The sequence below is a fragment of the Equus asinus genome, chromosome 4, assembly GCF_041296235.1.
Source record: "Equus asinus isolate D_3611 breed Donkey chromosome 4, EquAss-T2T_v2, whole genome shotgun sequence".
Lineage (NCBI taxonomy): Eukaryota > Metazoa > Chordata > Mammalia > Perissodactyla > Equidae > Equus > Equus asinus.
This window is the reverse complement of record NC_091793.1, coordinates 43422311-43444992: the sequence shown is the minus strand read 5'-3', so window position 1 is coordinate 43444992 and position 22682 is coordinate 43422311. Positions and strand designations below refer to the sequence as shown.

Sequence of the window (22682 nt, the reverse complement as noted above, 5' to 3'; positions counted from 1 at the left end):
ATCCAAATTGATCTTGACAATTGTTCTCAAATAACAACCTTAATTTATATAGACTGGCCCAAAAGAAGGAAGAAGAAAACTTTGGGGTGGTAGGGGAGCTTCCCTTCTTGATTTTCTTGGAGAAATACTGCAAACACAGGAACTCCCTGTGCAGTCACTACATTACCAGTCCAGTTAGACAACACACTGCCCTCCACTCTAAAGGAGGATAAAGGGGATTTTCTGAAGGAAAAAAAGTAAGTCTAACTCCAGAAGAGCAAGAAGCACACCTGCCCAGTTCCCTCGTATATTTCCAGTGCTTATACAGAGCCTAGCATACAGCAAGCACTAAATAAACATGCACAATGAATAAACGCACCTACCTGATTCTATACCAAACACCCCTGCCTACCAATTGTCCCTCGGGCTCTTTGAGAATCTACTATGCTCCAGGCACTGGGGTGATTAGGTAGCCAAGACTAGTATGAAAATCATGCCTATGGAGGGATCTCTGTGGAGGCAGGCAGAAACAGATAAAAAGCTATTCTCTCAGGAAACCAGCACTTAGAGAACACCTCAGCAATTCTAGCTCTGTACTTACAAGCTTCTTGAAGACATGGACCAGATCATATCTCTCTCCTACGAGGCTGGCCTGTGAGGCCCTGCACATGTTGGACAGTGCTCCTTCCATGCTGGGGACAAGTAACCTCAGAGAATCAAAAGTGGTTGGATTAACCCTCACACTTCCTATCTGCCTTAGAACAGAGATGTCAAACTTTTGGTGTCAGCCCCCCTTTACACTCTTTTAAGAATTACTGAGGACCCCAAAGAACTTTAGTTTATATGGGTTATAGCTATCAATATTTACCACATTAGAAATTAAAACAGACATTTAAAAAGTATTTATTAATTCACTTAAAATTAATAATAATAAATCCATTACATGTTAACACAAATAATATAATTAAAAATAACTATATTTTCCAAAACAAAAAAATATAGTCAGAAGATTGGCATTATTTTATATTTTTGCAATTTTTTTAGTGTCTGGCTTTACAAAAGACAGCCAAATATGTGCTTCTGCATCCAACTTATTGCGATATGTGTTGTTTTGGTAGAAGTGTATGAAGAAAACTCAATTTCACAGAGACAAGTAGTCGGAAAAAGGAGAAATATTTAATAGATTTTTCAGATAATTGTGGATATTATTCTTTGACACTACACCAAAACTCAACAAGTAGTAGTTGATTAAAAGTTAGCTGCAGTGTGGAATCTGAAACCATATGGATGAACTTTTCATACTCTATCACATTAAAATCCACTGGTCTGTCTTATACTTTGAGCGGCTTTTTTCCCCATAAATGACTTTGTAAGATCATACATTGATCATTTAGAAAATATTCATTCACTAAGTTATGCATATTTCCAAATGTTGACATATTTCAATATATAACATCAAAAAAAATCACATTCATAAACATTACCACCAACCTCATCAGAAAAGTCTCTAAGTTTTGAAAAGCTATCAAGCTCACATGGCAGATATAAAATTCAAATTTTCACCTGAAAGCTCAAATTTTGTCATTGGCAACAAATACTGTCAGTTGTTTTCCTTGAACTGACAGACACACTTTGTTTATTTTGGGGGAAATGTCTGTCAAATACCCAAGTCTGAATAACCATACTTGCACTGTCAGTCATTCTTTCAAGTATATAAGGTGTTCCATGAAAAAAGCAGCTAGTTCAGTTTGCAACTCAAACTATTAAATGCACAAGTGCTTTTCCTTGAGACAACCATCATACATCATGCACAAAAACACTATGCAGATTCCTCATCACACAGAATATTAAAAAGATGTATACTCAAAGGGTTGAGATTTAATAAAGTTAATTTTTACTACTTAATTGAGCAGAGTCAAGTAAAATGGACCTTTTCTCCTACTGTGAGTGTGTGGTAGTGAAGATTGTAACATACATAGTACAGTTTGGTGCCCCTAATTGATTCACGCTAAGCCATCAGCAGTTTTACCATGCTTTTATACCATCAATGAAATGTCAAAAACAAGTAAAATGGTAAATGATGTCTTATTATTATGAAAACAGTTTTGACTTTGAGGACCCCCGAAAGGTCTTCGGCACCCCCAGGAGTCTGCAGGCCACATTTTGAGAACTGCTGCCTCCCTCTGTGCATCCTGCTCCGCCCCTGCAAGCTGCTCAAGTTCCAGACTGTAAGTGAGCGTGGGAAGGAAGAGCGCTTCTTAGCTGTGATGAAGCAACAAGTGAGGACAGAGGATCCTCGGTCCCTTCATCTAGCAAGAGGCTCCCATCCTGCAACTACAGAAGCTGGTCCTAGCAAACCTATCCCAACTCACATACTTCAGGTTTTCTTAGACAGGACTTCAAGCAAGGGGTGAGTGGGAGCTCCCAGCCACGACCTATGGAACTATGGCCACTTCCATAGTAAAGGGAAGGAGGTTCTCATCTGTTTAGTGTTGCCAGAATTAAAATTTCAAAGTAGCTGACGTTAGCCTTTACTGACCTCCCATCCACCCTTTGGCACCCTTGTCAACCCCCTTACCTTCTTCTTTTTTTTTTTAATAAAGATTTTTATTGTTTCCTTTTTCTCCCAAAGCTCCCTGGTACATAGTTGTGTATTTTTAGTTGTGGGTCCTTCTAGTTGTGGCATGTGGGACGCCACCTCAGCATGGCTTGAGGAGCAGTGTCATGTCGGCACCCAGGATCCAAACCAGTGAAACCCTGGGCCTCCGAAGCAGAGCACTCGAACTTAACCACTCGGCCACGGGGCCAGCCCCCCTACTCCCTTACCTTCTGGTTCATGCTCCCCAAACACCTGGTACATGCTGCCCACCCACTTCCAATGTTACCCTCCTCACTTTTCCTATCCTTAAGAGACATGTTCGTTTGCTTTATCTTGTTAGCTTAATTAGCTTGCTGTGTGCTTTTGCCCCCTAATTCATATCAAGTTGCAAGTGACTTAACTCATCCAGGAAAACATATTTTTAAATGGCTACTTTTTGACACAGATGAAATTTTAATTATTGGGATTTCCTTCCATGTACTCCGGAGTATTTAGGGGCAAGAACCTTGCTTGATGGAGGAATAGAAAGGTCATGCTAGGGGAGACAACAACATGGTATCATGGAAAGAACATAGACTGGAATTCGACAGGCCTATGTCCAAATTATAGATCCACTACTTATATGATTTAAGGGAAGTTAGTTGGTTCCTCTGGGACTCAATTTCCTCATCTGTAAAATGTGGATAAAATTTTCCTTGCAAAGCTCTTGTGGATTAGTGACTTTGTATACAAACCCAGCATAGTCTCTATGAAACAGCAGGCACTCAATAAGTAGCGGCTATTATCTGATTCTCTCTGTATTAGAGAATCTGTCTTATAAACAACAAATAATAGTTTCCTCCCCCACAACTACCTCCTTTCTCTTGACCCTAGAAATGAGCTTTCTATCCCAGTTACCATTTCTCTCTTTGGCTGAGTCTCTTCTGTGTTGTTTTGTTCCTTCAGAAACTGGGCTGAGACTATAAATGCCCAGGACTCTGCTTCCCCAAGCTTCTAGGCATGAAGGTTACCTACACTTCCTGATCTGGAGGGGCCCACTTTTCCTAATAGAAATGATGATGCTGGGGACTTGATCAGATTCTTAATAATGTTTGACTGATGAATCTTTGGGATTTTCTGATCCATGAACAAAAACATGAGCCCCATGATTCTAGAAAGAGGTTTTCAATTTTATCCCACCAACTTTTCTTTCCCTGGGATTTCCAGTCACATGCAACTATCTCCCAATGGCTTCTTCCATGGATCTTTATCATTACTTGTCTTTATATGTCCTTTCCACAATTTCTGAATGGATCTCAATTTATACTTAATTCAAATACTATTTGATATGACTTGCCAGAAAGGAGGCAAATTTGTGAAAAACAAAGTTACCATACAACCAGCAAATACTGTACCTGTAACTAGACTCAAGGTCAAAAGGAAGAATGATTTCAAAAACAGGAAACTCAAAGTAATACCAAGGCTATAAACCAGGTAAAGACTAAAGGTGAATATGATGTGTCCCAGGGGCGTGCTGCGTCTAAATGGTCAATAAGAGAAACCAACTGGTAAGGCTCACTAAACAATGAAAACCTCAAGGAAGAAAAATGAAAGCCAAACAGAATAGATTAAATAAAATGTACAGTCAGCAGATATAATTTACATATTACACAGAATCCTACCTGCTTGATCAAGTTCAAGCAAAAAATAAGAAAGACGGATAGACTTAAAGAACTTCTTTACCTGGAAGAAACTGAAAAACGAGGAGAATGTCCAAAAAAAAGGTTATAACCAACAGAGGTCTCTCTTCTCCAGCTTTGCTACTTCCCTCCTCGATCAGTCTTCTCCTTTGAAAACTTTCCAGTTCACTTTTATGTAACCCACAAGACTCTCCCCGTTGATAGTAAAAATATTTAAAAGGGTATTTGAAGTCTGCTGAGTCCATCCTATTCTCAATGATTCACCTGTATGGCTTCATAAAATATATTTTACATGTTTAGTGACTCAGTCTATCCCACTATAAAATGGGTTTAACACTAACCATGTTTTAAAAGGCACCAGAATACTTAATATTTCCAAAACATTATGTGGCAACTCGGGAAAAAACACATCCCACAATAATCAAAGTATTATTTATTTATTTTTTGGCTGAGTAAACTTCAACCAACAAATCTGTTACAAAAGTCAAGAATATACAAATTATACCGGTAAAAAACAAAATTTTTTTTGAAGGATACGAATTATTTTTGCCAAATTTGTACCACTAAATAACATTTAAATTACTGATAAGAGACTTTAAAATGACATTTACATACGTGACACAGACAGCCTGTAATCAATACTTTAAGAAAGTTTAGAATCACATTTTTCCAGCTTATACAATAAAGTGAAAAAGGCCAGAGCAGCCTGAAAAAATCACCAATCAAGAGAAATTATTCTTGTCCCACTGTAATTTAACTACTAAAACAGTAGGCTTCCTACTGTACAGAAGTACTCAGAAAGAGTTCTACCATTTCTATAGGACCAAATACAACACTGTGATAAAAAGGAGAGCAAGTTCATTCACACAACCTCGGTGGCCTTCCTCCTGCACCCCTTGGGACAGCACCTCTGCCCCAGTCTGAATTCAGCTCCCCCAGGCAACACAGGTTTAAAAGATAAGAATGCTTCTGAAGAATGACGCAGTGAATAAGGATGACTTGAAGGAAAGGGCAGGAAAGCTACAGTGGGAGACCACCTGGACAAATGTCATTTCATATTCCAATGCTCAAGTTCATACACATAAAATCATGGACTCTTAGGACTTCCTTAACCACTTAGTTTCAGAAATAAACCATTTGCAGTTTGTTACCAAAAAAAAACAAAAACCAACAAGTTTTCCAGATTTAGAGAGTAAATCTTAGCAGCTCCTGAAAGTAATTATCAAAATTTGATACTATGTGAAATATAGAAAATACACTCTCTAGATTCCAGAGTACACATGACCCCACTTTAAGAAACTATTTTGTAAGTTATTTTAACTCTGATTAAACTTTAGTATTGTTCTACAGTACAAGATTAAAGATTTGTATTGAATATCAGAAGTGCTGGTTTCTAGAGTATTTACTGATAAAAGTAGAGGATGGTAAACTTTGCCTGTAAAATAGACAGACTATTGAGAACTGGCAGTGAATCTGGATATAAGCAATAGATAAACTGTAATAAGACATTTGCTAATTCCAGCTGCATATTTCTGACTTCTCACTGAAATACCTATAAGAAACAAATATCACATTTTCTGAAAAGGTAAGAAGGGTCTATCTTTGCCTTGTAAAACCCACTCTTCACAGTAGGATGCATTCGAAGCACAAGTGGTAATGTGTTATAACAAGCAGGAAACTAACTTTATGTAAAAGTTAATTTCTTCATGGGGATTTCCCAATCTGAATTAATGCAAATTACATTGCTCATTCCAGAGAGAAATGTAAATTAACCAGACCAAGTACAAATATAAAAATGAAGTTTCTCCATTCTGACTTATTCACATCACAACTGTTAAATGTGATGATAAAATCAAAACTGAAGGAAATAATCTGAGGAAATGCTACTTCAAGGTAGTTTTTAAAAAGTGAATGTGAACAGCCAAGTATACAAGTTGTACCCCCACAGGAAAAAATCACTATTTTTACCAGGAGAGGCCCTACCTATCCTTCATGGCCAAAGACACTGAAAATTAACTTCCATATCAATTGGCACAAATCTGAAAACAGCTTATACATTATATATTTGGAAAAGCTACAGGAATGGTAAAACCGGAGGATGTTTGTCCATAAGACTTGGCATACCCAGGAATTATTCAGATAATGACATTAAATAAAGTTGCCAGAATAACTATACATTTTAATAAAATAAGTATGCAAATACCTACCACAAATTTTACAGGACAAGTTCATCATTCCCAGAGTACATTTAATTAAGTAAAACTGCAAAATAAAAAAATAAATAACAGGCCTGGCTTTGCGTTTTCTGGGAAATGAGGATGTCAGTAAATTCAGAGATAAGGCAGCAGGGGTAAGAGTACTCACAGGTCAGAGAGACCTGAGAGTGCAGGGCACACGGACCCTAACTGCCTATCACTAGCACGGTCCAGACCAAGCCAGCCCACCCTTCACTGCACGACCATAGCAGAGTCAAAATTAGAACTTTCTAATTCTTGAACTGTGTTTTAAAATATAAGTAGAGTGAGCAAGTAGTGCCTGGCACATAGCAGGCACTCCATGGTGGCCATTATTAGCATAAGCACACATTGTAGGCTTCCAAGTGCTTCCCACAGATTTGAAATCCTCTGGTCCTCATAAGAGAGCTGTGTATTTAACAAGTATAGTAGATAAGGTGTCACTGTGTTCCCTATTTTACTGTTGAGAAAACTGAGGTTTACAGAATGAGAAGAGAGGTCTTTTAACTCCAGGCATTCCTTCTCCTACACCCCTGTGAGCATGGAGCTTTGGGGGCAGCTAGACTAGAAAAAATAAGCACTTTTTAATAGGATTAACTGTACTTAGAATAGTCAGATATTTGTTGACTGTCACGTAACTGAGCCTCAGTATTGATGGAAGGAAGATCACTGCCCAAGGTTTTAAGTCCTGACAGGAAAACAGGAAGAAGAAGCAGCTCTTCTATTTCACAAACACTTACATAGCATTTACTATGCGCCAGGCATGATCTGTGGCTTTTATCAATGCTACTTAATTTAATCCTCACAACAAACTTATGAGACAGGCACTATTATTATCCACAATTTATAGATGAGGAAACTGAGTGACAACAGGTTAATAACTAAAGTCACATGGCTAATAAGTCACAGAGCCAAGATCCAAACTCTGACTTCAGAGTCCAGGCTCTTAACCAATATTTGGTGACAAAAAATTGACAACTACATAATTGCAGAGCTAAAAAGAATCTCAGTAATCAACCAGCCAAAGATTAAACAAACAAGGGACGGGAACCTCAAAATGGACAAGATCACCAGAGCTAGATAATTAAGCCTCCAGAGGCTAGAAATTATACAGCACATTTCTAATACCCAGCCCTCTTCTAAAGTCTCTAACATTTACTGCCCAAACTAACCATTTAGAATTTAGCATGGGCTCTCTTAGATCATTTTTCTTTTTAAGCCCATGTTCTACCTTCTTAGGTTGACTAAACCCCTAGGGATGGGACTTGTCTCCAACCTCTTTGCAACCCTACTCCCGATGCGATAACCCAGGGCATCGCGATGGCCTTCACAGGAATCAAGCCTCGGCTGACAATGAAGCAGACTATGTTCAGGAGAGAAACAAAGAGGAAAGATTCTGCCTACTCTCAGTGTTCCACTGCCGCCCACCTTCTCTTTCTCCTTATTTGGAAAAAGAGAAAACACACACACATACAGAGTCAAAAAAGCCTGTCGCCATGTAAGGCTTCCAAAATAAAAAGGCTTCTGAATTCAGCCTCCCTGAGAGCTGGAAAATTGGGCTTAATAAATTACCCTACAGGTGAACCTGGAGAGATGGCCAGTTATGTTTACTTCAGAGTCCGCTGTGTCCAGTCCTAGAGCTACCCTGAGTATAATTTAAAGCTAACCTGCAGGGACATTTACATGCCCCCAACCTTCCCATAAAGCACCTGATCAGGTTTGTCCTTCAATTCTCAGCTTCATTCTGTGGTTAAACAGGGCGCATTAAACCAATTCTCCCATGGCTGTGATCACCAACCTTCTCCCTCTGACAGTTTAAGATTAAGAACAAAGTAGGAAGCACAGTTTACTCTTTGTAGTCATTTTCCCCATAATAAGCCAGAGCATAAAGAGACATTTACCAAAATTTTGGAGTACCCCAAGTAACAGCTCCTCAGGAAATATTCCCTATAGACATGTCTAAAAAAGCAGCAAATCACCTGGTTTGGTAACTCCCCCACCCTAACCTTCCCTGACATTGACTACCTGAAAACATCTAGTATTTTGCAAAAGCTCAGAAAAAGATTACTCAAGCAATATCTTGTTCTCAAATCAACACTCCCCAAGCAATCTGAAGCAAGTTACACCCACACACACTCCTTCCTAAAGTGAAATCCAATTACTCACACCTGAGCTCAAAAGTCTGTCAAATTTTTATAATTCAACAATTTGTCATCACCCCTTGACGTTAAAGCCTTACCTCAGCACAGCGCTGGCACGCGGACTTACTGTAGACGACCACAGGGTGGCTGTCTATGCAGGCCTGCAGCCGGGCCTGGGGGCCTGCCGTGGCTACGCTGGTGGGTCCTGAGGGGCCACTCACACCAGTGGCTGGGTTTTCTGGCAAAGTTTGACGACGGAGATGATCCTTAGCTAGAAGTAATGGAAGCAAAGATGCTAATTATCAGAAAGGAAAACATGATGATGCGTTTTCTAATATTAGGTTCACTCTAAAAGCCTTACAATTTTAGCCCCAAGGGCCAAAGTAAGGAATCTGAGGAAGGACTCTAACACGGATTATATGTTTAGTTCTGTCATCTGACTGGAGACTTCTGGCAACTCACTCAATATTCCCAACTCATTTTGTCACACGCAAGATTAATTCTCAAGGGATCCTGACAAATGCTAGCAAGAGTCTGAACCCACCTGGAGGCAGGAGATTAAGTAACAAGTCCTGGACACTGAGGGCCACATTCTACCCCAGCCGTACTCCCAACTGTGGTTGAAACGCAGAGAGGCCTAACGCCAAGGATCTGGCCCTCTTTACACAGCCCTGCTCCGAGACAGGAGTAACCACTAAAACCAAGACTTACTCCTTTTTCTCCAACTAACTCCTGGGTAAGCAGGCACTGGATCTGCAGGTCACAGACGCAGCGAGATTTCAAAAAAATGCTTTCTTCAAATTCCCTGTTTCCTCCCCAGGATTTTGCTGTGGTCCAATCTGGCACCAAAACACACATGAGCCAGCTTAGTGGCATATTATCCCCACATGACAGCACTGTCAGCCTGGGCATCATCACCAGCCAGAACCACCGAGATTGCTACCTCTGGCTTGTCAATGTTTTATTTTTTTATTTTTTCTATATATAATCTAATTTTTTTTTAATTTTTATTTTTTTCGGATGTACATCATATTTCGAATTCTGTATACATTACATCATGTTCACCACCCGAACACTAATTATAGTGCATCCCCTACATGTCACCATAATCACCCCTTTTGCCCTCCCCCCCCCTTCCCCAATGGTAACCACCAGTCCAATCTCCAATGCTATGTGTTGTTTTTTTTTTTTTGTCGTTTTTATCTTCTACTTATGAGTTAGATCATATGGTATTTGACTTTCTCTCTCTGACTTATTTCACTCAGCATAATACCCTCAAGGACCATCCATGTTGTCACAAATGGCCGATTTCGTCATTTCTTATGGCTGAGTAGTAGTCCATCATGTATAAATACCACATCTTCTTTATCCATTCGTCCCTTGATGGGCACCTAGGTTGCTTCCAAGTCTTGGCTATTGTGTATAATGCCGCAATGAACATAGGGGTGCAAGTATCTTTATGCCTTTGTGTTTTCATGTTCTTTGGATAAATACCCAGCAGTGGAATAGCTGGATCATATGGTAGATCTATCCTTAATTTTCTGAGGATACTCCAAACTGCTTTCCATAGTGGCTGCACCAGTTTGCACTGCCACCGGCTTGTCAATGTTTTAAACTAGCTCTCTTCTTCAGGGCCCACAAACCAATCAAGCTCAATTCTATCCTTCTTCCTTGCTCCATAAGTGCTTTCCTCTCATTTCTGCTCATCTAAGACCTGTCCATTCTTCTCCAATCTCCTCATTATCCTCACAGTTGATACTCATGTTTACCCAGAACTAGACAGGGAGTTAATGTTTGCATGCATCATCTCATTTAATCCTTGCAAGGATACCATTAGGGTAGGTACTGCTACCATCATCCCTATTTTACAAACAAGGAAACAGACTCAGAGAGGTTAGGCAACTTCCTCAAGTTTGCACAGCTTACAGTAAGTAATGGAGTTGGATTCAAACCTAGGTCATAATTCTCTAGAACCCACATTTTTTTAAAAAACAGCTTTATTGACATATAATTCACATACCATAGAATTCGCCAATTGAAAGTATACAATTCAATAGTTTTTAGTATATTTGCAGAGTTGTGAAACCATCATCACAACCAATTTTAGAACATTTTTATCACCCCCAAAAAGAAACCCTGTACCCTGTACCCGTTAGAAAATTCACTCCTCATTTTTCCCCAACTAGCTCTCCCTCTCCCCTGCCCCACCTCCAGGTAATCATTAATCTGCTTTCTAGAATCACACAACTCGTAGTCTTTCATGACTGGCTTCTTTCACTTAGCATACTATTATCAAGGTTCATTCAGGTTGCAGCGTGTGTCAGTGCTTCATTTCTTTTTACTGACAAATACTATTCCATTGTATGGATACACCACATTTTATTTATCTGTTCATCAGTTGATGGACATTTGGGTTGTTTCCACGTTTTGGTGTTGTGAATAGAGCTGCTAAGAACATTCACGTCCAGGTTTTTGCTTGAACACTTGTTTTCAATTCTTTCGGGTAAATACCTGGGAGTAGAATTGCTGGGTCAAGATAAATCTTTTGAGGAACCACCAAACTGTTTTCCAAAGCCGCCATACCATTTTACATTTCCACCAGCAATGTAGGAGGGTCCCCATTTCTCCACATTCTTGCCAACACTTATTATCTGTTCTTTTTGATTCCAGCCATCCTGTTGGGCGTGAAGTGGTGTCTCATTATGGTTTTGATTTGCATTTCCCTGATGGCTAATAATGTTGAGTAACTTTTCATGTGCTTATTGACTGTTTGTATATATATCTTCTTTGAGAAATGTCTGTTCAAATTCTTTTCCCACTTTATAATTGGGCTACTGGTCTTTTTATTATTGACTTGTAAGAATTCTTTATATATTCTGAATACAAATCCTTTATCAGATATATGATTTGTAAATATTTTCTCCCCTTCTATAGGTTTGTTGCTTTTCTTTTTACTTTATTTATGATGTCCTTTGAAGCACAGAAGTTTCTAATTTCAATAAAGTCCAACATATTTATTTTTGTCTTGTGCTTTTGATGTCATATTTAGGAAACCATTGCCTAATCCAAAGTCCCAAAGATTTACTCCCATAATTTTCCTCTAAGAGTTTTATAGTTTTAGCTCTTACATATTTAATTCTATGATCCATTTTGAGCTAATCTTTGTGTATAGTGTGAGGAAGGGGTCTAACTTCACTCTTTTGCATGTAGATAAATCCAGTTGTCCCAACACCGTTTGTTGAAATGTTTATTCTTTCCACATTGAAACGTCTTGGCACCTGTGTTGAAAATCCATTGACCATAAAGGTAAGGGCAGAGCCCATGCTTTTAACTAGTATGCTACACTGCCACTGCACCAAGACCGATATTTAAACAAGTGTTAACAAAATCAGCTAAGCCCATGAGCCAGCCCTGATGGCCTAGTGGTTAAAGTTCCACCCTCTCACTGCTTCAGCGGCCAGGGTTTGATTCCGGGGCCCGGAACCACACCACTCATCTGTCAGTAGTGATGCTGGGGCGGCAGCTCACAAAGAACTAGAAAGACTTACAACTAGAATATACAGCTATGTACTGGAGGTTTGAGGGAGGAAAAAAAAGAGAAAGATTGGCAACAGATATAAGCTAAGAGCAAACATTTCCCAGTGAAAAAAAACAACTAAAAACAGTGTTACATTAAAAAGCACAGGGCCAGGGCTGGCTGTGGTTAAGCTCACTCGGCAGTGGTTAGGTTCACGTGCTCCACTTCAGCAGCCTGGGATTCACCAGTTCAGATCCTGGGCACAGACCTACACACCACTTAGGAAGCAATGCTATGGCAGCGTCCCACATACAAAATGGAGGAAGACTGGCACAGACGTTAGCTCAGTGACAATCTTCCTCACCAAAAAAAAAAAACAAAAAAACCCAGCTAATCCTGGAAAGTTAACAACAGTTATCTCTACTAAACTGGACTTTCTAACTTTCATCATATCCTCTTTTGTACTATGTGTTTTTAAGCCATGAATATGTATTATTTTTATTAAAAGTTTTCTAGGGGCTGGCCCAGTGGTGCAGCGGTTAAGTGCGCATGTTCCGCCTCAGTGGCCTGGGGTTCGCTGGTTTGGATCCTGGGTGTGGACATGGCACCGCTTGGCAAGCCATGCTATGGTAGGTGTCCCACATATAAAGTGGAGGAAGATGGGCACGGACATTAGCTCAGGGCCAGCAAAAAGAAGACGATTGGCAGTGGATGTTAGCTCAGGGCTGATCTTCCTCAATAAATAAATAAATAAAAGTTTTCTAAAAGCTAATTATAAATTTTTTTAAGTAACCCCTATTATACACTGTCAAGAGAGGATCAACATCTAAGAGACTGTTTTATGGGTTGTTTTGAGGAAGATTAGCCCTGAGCTAACATCTGCTGCCAGTCCTCCTCTTTTTGCTGAGGAAGCCTGGCCCTGAGCTAACATCCATGCCCCTCTAACTCCACTTTATATGTGGGACGCCTACCACAGCATGGCTTCCCAAGCAGTGCCATGTCCGCACCCGGGATCCGAACCAGTGAACCCCAGGCCACCAAAGCAGAACACGTGAACTTAACCACTGCGCCACCGGGCCGGCCCCATGAGTAAATTTTAATATGGACTTATATTGAATGACATTATCGTATCAACATTAAGTCTATTGGGCTTACGTAGAAGAGTCCTTGTTCTCAGGAGACACATGCTGAAATATTTAGGGGTGAAAGTCATGATGTCTGCAACTTATTTCAAATGGTTCAGGAAAAAAGTGGGTGTGTGAGTATGTAGGGGAAGTGAGAGATTGGGAGAGAAACAGAGAGAAAAGAGGGTATAAGGAAGGAAGAGAAAACAAATGTAGCAAAATGCCAGTCTGGTGGTGGGAATATGGGTATTCACCATATTATTCCTTCAGTTTTTCTGTTGACTGGGTGAATTGCTAGAATTGTTGGGTTAGTAGCTTTCAAAACATTTTTATAGAACCCATAACAGTATATTCCTGTTTGGATTTGTGGGAGAAGTCTGGCCCATTCATATTCATTCCACCACCTCAGTCATGTACCTGCACTGAGGCTGGTTTGAGTTTGAAAAACTCAGGAAGTTATAAGTCAGCCAACCCTAAAACATCCATCTGTAGCTAATAAGGAATCTCTGGGACTGACTGCTTGATTTCCTTTGTTCAGGCAGAATCCCAATGACTTCTCTGATGCAACATAAACATTTCTAAAAATAATTTCCTAGACCAGTAGCCCTCAAAATGTAGTAGGCACACTTTAGGATGTCCCTGAGGTCAAAACTATTTTCATGATAATAAGATGTATTTGCGTTTTTCATTCTTGGGGTCCTTAATAATGTTTAAGAGTAAAGGGGCCCTGAGACCAAAAGTTTGAAAACCATCAACCTGGACATCTTCAAAAGTTTGAAAGAAAGAATATGCAAGGGGCCAGCCCAGTGGCGCAGTGGTTAAGTTTGCGCACTCCACCTTGGCGGCCCAAGGTTTGCTGGTTCGGATCCCGGGCATGGACATACCCACCGCTTATGAAGCCATGCTGTGGCAGGCATCCTACATATAAAACAGAGGAAGATGGGCACAGATGTTAGCTCAGAGCCAATCTTCCTCAGCAAAAAGAGGAGGACTGGCGGTGGATGTTAGCTCAGGGCTAATCTTCCTCAAAAAAAAAGAAAGAAAGAATATGTGAAAAGTGAGGTTCCCATAAGAACTAAACTTTTTATCTAAGCTGGCAAAAAAAAATTCTCTTAAAACTAAGTGAAGTGAACACAAGTTGGCTTCTCTTCCAAAACCCCAAAAACTAATTGGAATGGGGTAGTCCTTTAGTCTAGGCCTCTCTTAAAAAGAAAAAAAGAATGTTTTTTGTTGTGAATTGTAATTACATGCCACTTAAAATTCTGCAAAAAGACAAAAGAAGAATATGATGATGTAGCTTGACTCTAACTAAGGAACAGATTCAGCAACATTCTGTCCTATATTTGTCCTTACATATTGCATGAAGCTACAAATGCCTGTTTTTCTATTCTTTGGTCACGGGAACTAACAAAAAATCAGCAGAAGATCATTATTAGAGTTGACTAATTAGACTTTTCAGAAGATGAGGTCAAGGTCAAGAGGTTTATGCCACTCAAAGGATGAGAGAAGTAACTTGTGAACTTCAAAGCAAGGCAACAAGGGGGAAAGCAAAGGGGAGCTCAGCAGAAGAAAGCAAAATAGCAAGGCTCAACACAGACAACCTGCTGCTTGTTAGAACCTGAATTTTTGCCATTAATAAGCAATGTGATCACTTCAGATGTGATGATAAAAATTTTATAGCATTCCCCTCTGCCTGCTGTCATCACTTTCTGGTCTGTAGTTTTGTCACATGTATGTTTTTATTCTGTTGCCTGCGGTTAAAAGCATCTGGACTCCTAGAGGTCAGAACAAATCAAGGATTTCTGCAGATCCTATAGCTCATCACAAAACTTTTTATTCAATTCAAGTGCAAAGTTTTGCAAACACTGCCACTCTCAGAATTTTTTTTTTTTTGTAGGAAGATTAGCCCTGAGCTAACTACTGCCAATCCTCCTCTTTTTGCTGAGGAAGACTGGCCCTGAGCCAACATCCATGCCCATCTTCCTCTACTTTATACGTGGGATGCCTACCACAGCATGGCTTTTGCCAAATGGTGCCATGTCCACACCTGGGATCCAAACCAGCAAACCCTGGGCCGCCGAGAAGCAGAAGAACATGCGAACTTAACTGCTGCACCACCGGGCTGGCCGGAAATTTTTAAATAAATTAATAATTGTTAATAGTATTTTATTCAAACCACAAGACACATGGAATATTACTACACCCAGATCTACCAAGACCACATCAAATAAGAAGTTATTCCATAAAAAACCTAAGAGTGGGGAAGCTTAAATGGGGAAGCATGACGACCTATAAAGTGAAGAAGACAAGATAATTGTGTTTTATAAAGTCTGCAGGGTATGAGACATGCTGGAAAAATAAAACACTAGTATTTGTGGAAACACAAAGACGACTAGAGACTGAATAGGACATGCTGATGAGTCTCTGACGCTGAACATAAATACACCTTAGTTTTCAGTTATTTATTTACCAAACTGAAATAAAACACTGGGATGATTTTTTCAGCCTTAAAAGGGGTTTTCAGTTCTTACAAAGAACTTGTCATGTGAAGTACTAATTACAGTGGAAGCAAGCTGCTACAAAAAGACCTACAACACACTAGTTACAGCTCTTCTTCGTGGGTCTCCTTCAAAGGAGTCTTCTTAGAAATTGAAATTAAACCAGAGCTGTGTTGAGAGTTCCAGCCTCGAAGGAATGTCCCACCTGCTTCACTCCACGGTTGTATTCTAATATGACTGTGCGCCATGTTCAGGATCCAGTGGCTATATGAGGCTGAGAATACACATTTGAAAGAAAGTATCTCTTCCCCAAAGGACTGGTATAAGGCACGATGTATGACGGGAGAAACTATGCCAGAAGTTCAAGTGTGTTATCACTGGAAGGGGTGGGGTGAGGGTGGGGGTGGATTAGTCTTGGTTTACGGGATCACTCCACCCAAAGATTAGCCTGTCAGGGTTAGTTAGGACCTACCACAGGGAACTTGGAAGGGTTATTTAAGGACCAAATGGTAGAAGAAAAAAATCTCACTTCCTCTTGCCTGTTAAATTTCATATTGATGCTGTCAATAAGATAAAAACATCATTTAAGGCAATGCTACAGAACTTTTAAAAAATCCTAAGTATAACCACATAAAAGATGTTACATGAAAGAATATAATTTAAAAGTTTTCCTTAGTATATTACCTTTTAAAAATTACTTAAGAAATCAAATTTTTCTTACCTATGGTAGATATAACCTTGGCTTAATAATGTCCTCTGGACTTAAATTCCTTCATCTATAAGAGTTGATGTAGATACATACAAAATTTCTGCAAGTATGTCTTTTCTGGACATAAAGCATATACATGTGTAGGGGAGGAAGACATTTCCTCTTCCCAAATGGGTGTTCGTCTGGCCGGAGAGCGAATTAAATTCACATGAGACAGAATAGCAAGAGAAAATTAAACAAAGCTTTATGAGGAACCATGGCCCGGGGCCTCTCTTCTCGAAGGAAGAAAGGGCACCGAAGAAGTGGGGTGCACAGAGTGGTTATATACCCCCAAACAGGGTGTTTCACATGTGATTGAAATGTCCCTCCCACAATAGTCACAAGATTGCCCTGTCGGCACAGTGCTTGATGGACACAGCAGGTAGTGGTCAGCTATCTCGGTGGGCGTAGCAGGAGGCAAGTCTATCAGGAGGCAAGTCTATAGTCTGGAGCTGGGCGGTCACAGGTGAGCACAGCAATCAGTTCCTAGCCTAAGGAAAGATGCTTAATCCTTAAAGAAATGCCAACATTGGGAGGGGGAGGGAAGTCAGTTACAGGAGGTTACCAGACAAGCACAATAAAATGCAGATTTAAGTCCTTGCCTTTGGCATTGGTTAAGAGTTTCTAGAGAGAAGGTCATCTCCTTTCTTCTTCCTGGTACAGAGAGGGAGGCACCTTTACAGATAGAGATTTACCTTACAAATGTAAATGTGTGCTAACAAAAGGGCAAGTTCCATTCCTCGGAGCCTCCTTCCCTGTCCCAGTTTATCAAAAGCAATCAGCCTCAAATAATCCTGATGCCAAAGAGACATATCTTGGGGTGGCCAATTTCAGGTCCCTACACATGGAAGAAAGTGTAGATGCTGCCTTTGATTGTACAACATACCCACTATAAAACCGAATTATAGTCATGAAAATATAAAAGGAATCTGTGGAGATGACTATGATGAGGATTTTTAGGCTGCTTAATTTTAAAATGGATTATGATGAGGATTTTTAGGCTGGTTAGTTTTAAAACTACAGATGAGATTCAGGCTCCAAGGAGTGGAAGTTGTTTGCCCCTTTGTTGGGAAACATTTACATTTCTAAGGGAAACCTCTATCTGTGAAGATGCCTCCCTCTCTGTACCAGGAAGAAGAGGAGAGATGACCTTGTCCCTAGAAACTCTTAATGGGGAAGGCAAGAACTTAAGTTGGTTGCTGTCTGGCAATCTCATGTAACTGGTTTAGGGTGGTGGCGTCTAACCTTTCTAACCTTTACTTAATCCGATTTGATTCTTGTCTAAAAGTCATGGGATCACTCAATGACCAGACCCCACCTGCACTGATACCATTTTAACTTTTTTTTCATGTTCTTTCCTTTGTCTTGTAAAGAGATGAATCATATACCTACGCCTTAAATTTAGCTCTAACCCTCAACTGGGGGCAGCAGCAGGAGCTCTGACTGCCCGTGGGTCCTGTCCCCATGCACCAGCTCTGCCTGCCCATGGGTCCTGTCCCCATGCCAGCGGGGGCAGCAGAAGCGGCGGCAGCAGAAGCTCTGACTGCCCATGGGTCCTGTCCCCATGCTATTCTATACTATTCTCTAAATAAAAGAGCACTACTGCCAGATCTTGAGAGTCTAAGAAATCTTTCTTTCGACTCCTCAGCTCACCGACCCCGCATCAACTAAACTGATCCCTCACATACATACCTACTAAATACCATTTAAAAGCTAAATAAAAAGAAGTTCTCTCACCGACACTAGACCATTAATGCTCACAATTTCATGAAGCATGCTTCAAATATACATGCAGAAAGTATTTTGCACTTCTCATATTCATATTACCTAATGAGTGTTAAGAATAGCCAATAAATGGAGTAATCATAGTACATTAAAATGTTCTGCCAATATGACCAATATTAGAGTTTTAAATAAACTGCCTCAATCTTTCTAATTCTCTCATAAAAGGTTTAGAAATGAGAAATAAGGTTGCATTATATTGGAACAGATTTCTCTTAACCCCAGGGCTTAAGGAAAAAGTATAGAAAGCAGGGGCATTCAGAACTCCCTCCAATTCAGCAACATTTTCATGCACACGCACACACACACACACACCAAAAAAACACGAGGAGAAACAAAAATTAATAAAAGATACCCTACCAATCTACACACTCTTGTCCAGAAAACACAAGGGAGGGACCATTTTCCAACACATTTTATAAGGCAAGTATTACCGTGATACCCAAACTAGACAAAGATAATACAAGAAAAGAAAACTATTGACCAACATCCCTCATAAACAAAGATGCAAAATTCCTCAACAAAATAATCGCAAATTAAATCCAGCAATATACAAAAAGAATAATAATATGCCATGAGCTAGTGGGTCTTATCCTAGTGGATTTTGGGGTTCAAAATCCAAAAATCAATCAATGTAATCTAGCATATTATAGTCTAAAAAGAAAAACCACATGATCTATCATATACCAACTAAATAGATACCCTACACAAAATGGACAAATTCATAGAAAGATACCACTATCCAAACTGACTCAAGAAGAAATGAAAATCTGAATAGATCTATAACAAGTAAAGAGATTGAACTAGTAATCAAAAACTTCCCACGAAGAAAAGCCCAGGCTCAGAGGCCTTCACTTAGTGAATTCTACCATGTTTCTACAGCAGAATTAACACCAATTATTCACAAACTCTTTCAAAAAACAAAAGAGGAGGGAACACTTCCCAACCCATTTTATGAGACCATTATTACCCTTATACCAAAACCAAAGATATCACATGAAAACTACAGACCAATATCCCTTGTAAATAGAGACACAATAATCCTCCACAAAATATTCGTAAACCAGATCCAGCAAAACATACAAAGGATTATGTACCAAGACCAAGTGGTATTTATCCCAGGACAAACTTTGCACAGGTTGATTTAACATATTAAAAATCAGTTGATGTAATATCCTATAGTGATAGACTAAAGGACGAAAACTACACGATCATCTCAACATATACAGAAAAAACATTTGACGAAATCCAACACCCTGTCATGATAAAAACACTCAACAAACTCGGAATAGGAGGGAACTTTCTCAACCTGATAAAAGCCCATCTATGAAGAACCAACAGCTAACATTGCACTTAAAGGTGAAAGACTGAACGCTTTGCCCCTCAGACCAGGAACAAGATAAAGATGTCTGCTCCCGGGACTGCTATTCAACATTGTATTACAGGATCTAGTCAGGGAAATTAGACAGGAAATAAAATAAAATGTATCCAGCTTTGAAAGGGAGAAGTAAGACTAACCCTACTCACAGATAACGCAATCTTGTAATTACAAAATCCTCAGGAATACACACACACAAATCTCTTAGAATGAATAAGCAAAGTTATAACATACAAGACCAATATACAAATATGAATTATATTCCTACACACTAGCAATTAATAATCTGAAAATGAAATTAGGCAAGCATTTTCATTTACAATAGCATCAAAGAGAATAAAATACTTAAATAAAATAAATAAATAAATAAAAAGGTTAACAAAAGAAGTGAAAGACCTGTACACTGACAACTACAAAACATTGCCGGAAAACATTAAAGAACTAAATAAACGGAAAGACATCTCAAGTTCATTGACTGGAAGACTTAATATTGTTAAGATGGCAATATTCCCCAAATTAATCTACAGTCAAGGCGATCCCTATCAAAATTGCAGTTGTACTTTTTGCATAAATTGACAAGCTGATTCTAAAATTCTCATGGAAATGCAAGGAACTCAGAACTGCCAAAATCTTGAAAAAAAGGAAAAAAGTAGGAGAACTCACACTTCCTAATTTCAAAACTCAGTACAAATCAATAGTAATCAAGACAGTGTGTTATCAGCATATGGATAGATACATAGATCAATGCAATAGAATTGAGACTCCAGAAATAAACCATTATATTGATTTTTGACAAGGGTGTCAAGACAGTTCGATGGGAAAAGAATAGTCTTTTCAACAAATGATGCTGAGAAAAGTGGATATTCACATGTAAGATAATGAATCTGGAGGCTTTCCTCATACCGTAAACAAAAATTAACTCAAGATAAATCTTAGAATTAAATGTAACAAGTAAAACTCTTAGGAAAAAACATTGGAGTAAATCTTTGTGACCTTGGATGGTTTCTTAGATATGACACCAAAAGCACAAGCAACAAAAGAAAACAATAGATTAATTGAACTTCATCAAAATTTAAAAGTTTTGGGGCCGGCCTGTGGTTAAGTTTGCGTGCTCCACTTGGGCAGCCCAGGGTTTTGCCGGTTCAGATCCTGGGCGCGGACACAGCACTGCTCATCAGGCCACGGTGAGGCGGCATCCCACATGCCACAACTAGAAGGACCCACAACGAGAATACACAACTATGTACTGGAGGGCTTTAGGGAAAAGAAGGAAAAATAAAAAAACAAATCTTAAAAAATTTAAAAGTTTTGTGCTTCAAAGGACACCATCAAGTAAAGCTAAAAAACAACCTACAGTATGAGAGAAAATATTTGCAAATCACATATCTGACAAGGGACTTGTATCTGGAATATACAAAAGACTCTTACAACTCAACAATAAAAACACAAATAGCCCAATTATTAAATAGGGAAAGTGCCTGAACAGACATTTTTCCATAGAAGACATACAGATAGTCAATAAGCACATGAAAAAATGCTCAATATCATTAGTCATTAGAGAAATGCAAATAAAAACCACATGAAATACCACTTCACATCCACTAGGATGGCTAAAATTAAAAAGACAGACAATAATAAGTGCTGACAAGGCTTTGGAGAAAACGGAAGTCTTATACATTGCTGGTAGGAATGGAAAATGGTGTGGACCCTTTGGAAAACAGCTTGGCAGTTCCTCAAAAAGTTAAACATACGGTTATCATACGATCCAGCAATTCTATTCCTAACATACAGCCAAGAGAAAAGAAACTGTGTCCACACAAACTTGTACACTAACGTTCATAGCAGCATTATACATAACAGCGAAAAAGTGGAAACAACCCAAATGTCCATCAACTGATGAATAAATAAAATGTGGTTTATCCATACAATGAAATATTATTCAGCAATAAAAAGAAATAAAGTACTGATACTTGCTACAGCAACCCTGACACATGCTTAGTGAAAGAAACCACAAAAAACCACACATTGTATGATCCCACTTCTGCGAAATGCCCAGAAGAGGAAAATCTGTAGAGAAAGAAAGTAGATTAATGGTTGCCAGAGTCTGGCAGGAGGGAGGAGTGGGGTTTTACTGCTCATGGGTGCGGGGTTTCTTTTTTGGAGTAGTGAAAAGATTCTAAAATCACATAGTAGTGATGGCTGCACACTGAACTATGCACTTTAAAGTGGTAAATATTATGGCATGTGAGTTATATCTCAATTCTGTAAAGACACACAAGTGTTGATAGCAGCTCTATTTATAGTCACCACGAAAATGGAAACAATCCAAATATTCTCCAATGAGTGAAAGGTTAAATAAATTATGGTACATTCAAACAATGCAATGAATGCAATAAAATGAAATAAACTGTAGACACAACAAACTGGATGAATCTCAGAGGCATTACGCCGTATGAACGAAATCAACCCCAAAAAGCTACACATTGTGTGATTCCATTTATATGACATTCCTGAAGAGGCAAAACTATACTACCGGAGAACAGATCAGTGGTTGCCAGAAGTTAGAAGTGGGGGTAGGCTGTCACCACAAAGGGATAGCATGAGGGAGTTTGTTGGGAGTGATGGATCATTAATATATTCTGACTGTGTAAACTAAAATTCATAAAACTGACACCAAAAATGTCAATTTTACTTGCATATTAATTTTAAAATAAAACAAAAATATATCTCAAAAGATATACTCACTGAGCAGTTGTTATAAAATAAAAAACAACACTAACATGGTGTTTTAAAAAAATTTTAGTGAGGTCATAATGGCTTATAACATTGTGTAATTTCAGGTGTACATTATTTTAAAGATTCTATTTTTCCTTTTTCTCCCCAAAGCCCCCCGATACATAGTTGTGTATTTTTAGTTGTGGGTCCTTCTAGTTGTGGCATGTGGGATGCCACCTCAACATGGCTTGATGAGCGGCGCCATGTCTGCACTCAGGATCCAAACTG

At 39.2% G+C, this 22682-nt stretch overlaps 1 protein-coding gene across 2 annotated transcripts in view; it reads right to left on the bottom strand.

The window, feature by feature from the left end:
- TXNRD1 (thioredoxin reductase 1) overlaps nucleotides 1-22682 on the bottom strand; it is a 147016-nt gene that overhangs the window by 78808 nt on the left and 45526 nt on the right. For both annotated transcript variants that reach the window (XM_070507179.1, XM_044746132.2), the window contains exon 2: nucleotides 8731-8903. The gene's annotated coding sequence lies outside the window, so the exon portion shown is untranslated. The remainder of the gene's footprint in view (nucleotides 1-8730; nucleotides 8904-22682) is intronic.